The 6,019-nt window shown below is 42.0% G+C and overlaps 1 pseudogene; it reads left to right on the forward strand.

The window, feature by feature from the left end:
- Positions 1 to 544: 544 nt before the first annotated feature.
- Positions 545 to 5,692, forward strand: LOC136620172 (uncharacterized; annotated as a pseudogene).
- The last annotated feature ends 327 nt before the right edge of the window (positions 5,693 to 6,019 follow it).

A 6,019-nucleotide genomic window follows, 5' to 3' on the forward strand; every position in this document is an offset into this window, starting at 1 on the left:
GACAAATTTCGGAATAGTCCAGCAGAATGGAGATAAGTATGAGCAAGAGAAAGATATTGTTGAAGTCAGCGGGCCGGCAGATGCAGAGCGACCCCCCTGACATGAGGACATGACTCGTCGTGCGCATAGAGTGGCTGTCACATCTCATACGGTTTACAGCCCAATATTAGGGGTATCATTCTCTTTTGTCTCGTCCAGACCAATTAACTGCCTTTACCCCAAAATTGTTTTTTCAAGCTTACAATATCCCAAATTCCCCATAGGCAACAGTGCAGCCTGTTTTTGTAAGGTCTTTATTTCGGAAAAAGCAAAAGCACACCAATCGGCTCATTCTCTGGTCTGTGGAAATAAAGTAATATTGAAGGGTCCTGGATATTAATAGCAATTTCTGGTTGGCGTGTCTCTGTAAACGCTGTCAGACTCACAAGATATAATTGCAAACATATTTGATTTCTCCAGTTGAACACGCTCATAAAATACATGAATAGCGGCGTTATATTAAGCATCTACCGCTACATGGACGGTCACGTCCCTTCCAGGGTACATGCCAGGACAAGCATGTTTTGCCAGCTTCGTGGTAGAAAGGGAGGCGAGGCAAAGAAATTCAGGTTTGTGATTGCTCTGAGACAGCATTTTTTTGTGTTGGAGGGCTGAGTGTGGGGAAATCAGGACGACTAATTGCTGTTTACTACCTGTAGATGAGGCCGATTTCATTCTATGAAATGGTCGGATCATCACAAACAGCCCCTTTCACATGTGAGCCATTGTGGTAATCAGCAGATCAATGTAGCCTGGCTGCCAACACCAGTACCAACCACCAGCCACGAAGCGCCCATTGCAGGGATATGTAATATTACATGTTGACCATATAATGGCCACCTCAAGTTCACCTGGGAGGTCCCAGAAACATTTCACTTAGAGTTGGAAATTCAATTACAGAGAAGCTGTCATGCCCTCGTATCAGCAGCACTGACTGTATAGCTTTACAGCTGCGGACGCACAGACTCGGACAGTGTCACTTCTTGATACTCCTGTTCCTCTCTACCAACTCTTCTTAGATTCAACAACTTGCGCTGTGAATGTCTCAGGTGGGCGGTTTCCATTTCGCACTGTCAATGTCATCAGACTTAACAAATAGTAGGCATTGATGACTGCCCACTAGAACATTAATAGCACCATGAGCGAATTCTAAGAAGCACCGATACAGGGTAATAGGGGCGAGTAGTAATAAAAGAATGACAGAGTGCAAAGCTATGCAGCCGTCCCCACTGACATAAGAACACAGGTGCTCTTTAAAGAAACTAGTGGGCAGGAGATGGTGTAAGAAAAATAATGTATACTCCCCTCTTTAAAGGGCCACGATCACAGAAGAAGTTGCAGTGGTCACATGCTGTTCATTGCACATGTGACCGCTCAGCTAGTCACGGGCTTCAATGGCTATGTGTGGTTTATGGCAGTTTCATCACTGAAGCCATTGATTGGCTAATACAACAAACAACATGTGACCACTGCAGCGTCTTGCAGAGACCGAAGGTGGCATTTAAAGAGGTGAGAATGGCCTTTTCTTTAACACCATTCCCTGTTCTTTAGAATATTTTAGTTCTGGAAACCCTTTTAAAATTAACATCTGTTCTCAGCTTTTAGCAGCAATACTCAAGGTCGTTTTAACCATAGGACAAATAGTGCATATACACCCGGCCCCCAGGTAACTGCACCAAGACGCGGATATAGTAAAAAAGGATTGAGGAACCTAAGAAATAATAAAATACTGAACTCACCTACTGAGTGTAGCTCCGGTCTCCATTTACCAGTGGTCCAGCGGTCACATGACTGTTGAAGCATGTGACCATGTGACCACTGTGGGCAATCATCGGTCTCAACACTCACTGAGGCCCCTGATTGGCTTCAGGGTTCACATGTTTAGGTGGACACTTGACTGCTGAATCAGGTGGTGAATGGAGGCTGGGAGGGGTGCATGAGTCGCTTTTTTTTTTTTGTACAAAAAATGTTTGGGAACAGATGGGGACAGAGGTGGATCAATGCTAGAGAGGTGGCCCATTTTAATAACCATGGACTGAACCCACTAGGGCATTAAAATGGCCCTGCCAATATGTAATGTGTTCTTAGAGACCATTCTGCAATTTTCCATGATCAGCTTTAATCTGTGAGGGATCCTACAGCGCCACCACAGGAGAAAAGAAGCTTTACACACTTCTGAATAGGATTTATTTATAATGTGCAGCTCTGCCAGATCCTCCAGAATGTGGGACCCTGTTTGAAGCCTTCTCTGGGTAATAGATAAGCATCCTCTAGTAAAACTGAATTCTATAAAATTAGTTTTTCAAACTAGACAATCCCTTTAAATAACCATTCATTTTTATCTAGGGTGATTTGGTAGTAAAGGTGTCAGTTGATTTTTATATTAATTGGCTCCCTGGGGTTCAACACGTCTAGCACTGGACGACAGTAGCCAATCAAAGGTTTGCTTTCATGATCGGAAAATGCAGTCATTACATGGTCTGATAGCTGGCCAGCTGGCCATCGGATATCGTCTCTTACCTCCACATTTACACGTACACCTGTTTCCATTATATTCACCCAGAATGTGCGGAAGACCACTTCATCATTATGTCTGTTTCTCCATCTCTTCAGGAGCCCCAGACTTCCTCAAGACAAAGCAGAATTCTCCGGCACAGATGTAAAATAAGGGGGCACATGCAAACCAGCTTGCAAAATATATCTGGCATGGCAGTTGGTGAATGTGTTTTGCAATCCTACCAGTTTCCGGAAACCACTGTGGGATGCCAGTCCAGCTGTACAGAGATATACCAGGACCTGATGCAGGAGCCATACAGATTGACTGGTGATAATATTTTTTTTCATATACCACAACAGCAGATAACATTTGTTATTGAGTTTTTGGGACACTGTGTTCTCAATGGGACAAGGCTAATATTAAATCTGTGTTCAAGTGTTGCGCAACTTCTTGAACAAAGCTGAAAGTGTGTCTGATGACAACTTACATGATCTCTAGATAATATGCTCCTATAGATGCTCAGTCATCCAGTGATAACACTATGATTTCTAGATACCCCTAGTGGATTCTTTCCCAATTACATTTTATTGTGCGACCACATGTTAAGCCCATCTTACTAACTGTTCTTCTGTAATCCGCAAACATCAATTAGCCTCGACAGGGAGCTTCTACAAAGATGGTCTCTCAATTTGTAGGACCCAACATATGTGTAATTACATGGACACACCATTGTTTTAAATGAGAACTGTGTGACACTGCAGAAGGGTATAACACATTTTCTCCCAAATTTTAGTAGACATAACTGTTTGCGCAACCTGGTAATCAATTTACCATCGGAGGACCCTCTTAAGAAAAACAATTGTCTAAAGTCAATAACCACTTACCTTGGTAATAGTTGCAATCACAATCAACCATGACTTTGCTTATATCACTATAAAATTAATGTTTTACACACTGAATGGCCCCTTTATTACAGCCTCCGGCCTTCTCACGATTGGCACTTTTCTGTCTAGAAATTCTCCCCGTGACCCCGGAGTGCAGCAGAAAATCACATGACAAGTTTTCAGTGGATCAGTTTCAGTGTAAATCCCCATTAGATGGGAAAATCCAGCGATCTGAGTGACTTCCAACGAGGCCTGGTCATCGGTGCTAGACTAGCCGGGGCCTAAAAGAGCACAAACTGTATCACTGAGCAGCAGAAAATCATCCCCTGATCAGATGGATCCAGATTTCTGTTGCACCGTGCTGATGGGAGGTCAGAATTTGGCACAAGCAGCATGAATTGATGACCCCTTCCTGTCAGCTGGTCAGAACATGTCAGCACCTCCATCTAATCTGTGGCAACCACAAGAAGCTTCCTGTCCGCAGGGACCGATATTCATTGTTCTGCAGAACCATTTCATCACCTCATGGAATCTACACCACAACAAATTGCTGCAGTTCAGAAGGCCAAAAAAGTTCCAACATGGTACTAAATGGGAATCTCTAGTAAAGTGGCCATTCAGTGTATGCTTTTAGTATATACAAATCCTATACCCATATGGTGGTAGGTGACAACTTTTTCATAAAACACAATTGTGTTGAGCAGGTTCCTTCACATAGAGATCTGTAAAATATTTTTGTGGTAAACAATAATGTACAATTATTATAAAAAAATCATAAATAATCAACAATTTATTCTTTGTTCTCATTTTACACCTCTTAAGTTCTCATAAGATGTGTGAAAAAATAACTTCAGTGGTCATTATTGGTAATGCCATCTCAGGCTTGGTCTGTCACATCTAGGAATCACTAACTACAGCTTTTGACACAAGAAAATGTGCCCCAAGTGAGAAATGTAGCAGTCGATTCATCAGCATTGAAAGTAAATTCCATATATTTAACCATGCTGTCCTGTTCTTCATGGTGAGAGATCCCAGGTTTGCCAAAATTGTTCCTTTTTGCACAGAAAACGTGGTCTGTTAAAATCGTTCACTTGTGTGGAAAGCCAACAGCAGTGAAGTACTTACAGGCTTTTATTGAGACCGGGGAAATGTAGTCCATTCCTGAGTGTCTATCAGCTCTCGTCCACGTGGAAGGAAGCACATAGGTCAGCGGTGTTTACTGGGATCCTTTCATGAAAAGTGGCAAGCTGATGACCATGGATGGTCAGACTATTTGTTAGTTGCCCACAACAGAAGTGTGACTGATGGCTGAAACTATTGCACCACAAATCCACAATCTTCTGAAGGTGAAGTTTGGACCCGTTGTATTACTAGAGACCAAAGTCATGCAGTTGTTCTTTCTTTGGGTGCTGCTCTTTGTGCCAGACAAATCATGGATTGAAAATAACACGTCCAAATACAGTGTAGATAGTGTAAAATGATCGCTGGACCATTACCAATACAAAGACTTTTGGAGTTAACCATAAAGTCCCTCAGGAGTTTATAACACTTTCTAAAGAAAAAGAAGTTACACATTTAATTCTGAATGGTTTTGCAGAATTAACTGGTATACACGGACAACTTGTAGCACATTATTTCACCAAAGTGTAGTTGTGGGGTGTAGCTAACGGCTGATTTACATGCAACGATTATTGCTCAAAATTCTTCCAAACGACGGCTTTTGAGTGATAGCCATTGCATGTAAATGTATGCCCATCGTGCACTTACCGTGCACTCTTGGTTGATCGCTGAGGTCAGCTTAGCATAAAATCCGTTGTCCCTGATAAGAGGTATGGCATACTGTGTTCTCTGCGGGCAGCCCACAGCAGAACAAAAGTAGACGTATTTAGAGAACAGGCCACCCGCTGTTCTCTAAATACATGCAAAGGAAGCTAGTTAGCTACTAATGGGCTGATTAGATCATTAGTACCTAATGTTAAATAATTGCTCAAAACTGTCAACTGTTTCTGATGATCTTTGCTTGTAAATGGACCTTAACCCTTTTAATTACTCTAAAGGGCGAGAAAATCGTCTTTGAGGTTGGTAAGTCCCAATATTGAAGCAAGAGCTATTAGTGGCCTAGCTTTACTTGAGGTCATTAACCAGCATGTCAGTGGAGAAAAAAATAGATGTCAGCTTGACAAAAAGCCTAGAACCAGGGGAGTCTGAAGCTATTTGTGCTTTTTCAACAAACACAAGCTTATTCTTTAATCCTGTTCATTTGGGCAGTTAAAATTTATTTTTATTCTGCATACTGAAGTATTTACTTTGCAAATAACAGTATCTGAAAAGGAAAAAAAAACAGGTGCACATAGAGCATCAATGGGGTGACCATATAAAGAGCAGTAGCGAAATTTAATATCCTCCCTAACACAGTACCATCAGTTCAGCATAACATCCAATGGTGAATCATAGAGTGGTAGAGTTGAAATAAACCTCCAGGGTCATCTGGTCTAAAACCCTGCTCAATGCAGGTACACTAAATCATCCCAGGGGGGTAAATCACCTCACATGATCAAGACTCTATACTTCTCTTAATACATCCCAGAATTGTGTTTGC

Source organism: Eleutherodactylus coqui, chromosome 3, assembly GCF_035609145.1.
Source record: "Eleutherodactylus coqui strain aEleCoq1 chromosome 3, aEleCoq1.hap1, whole genome shotgun sequence".
Taxonomy (NCBI): domain Eukaryota; kingdom Metazoa; phylum Chordata; class Amphibia; order Anura; family Eleutherodactylidae; genus Eleutherodactylus; species Eleutherodactylus coqui.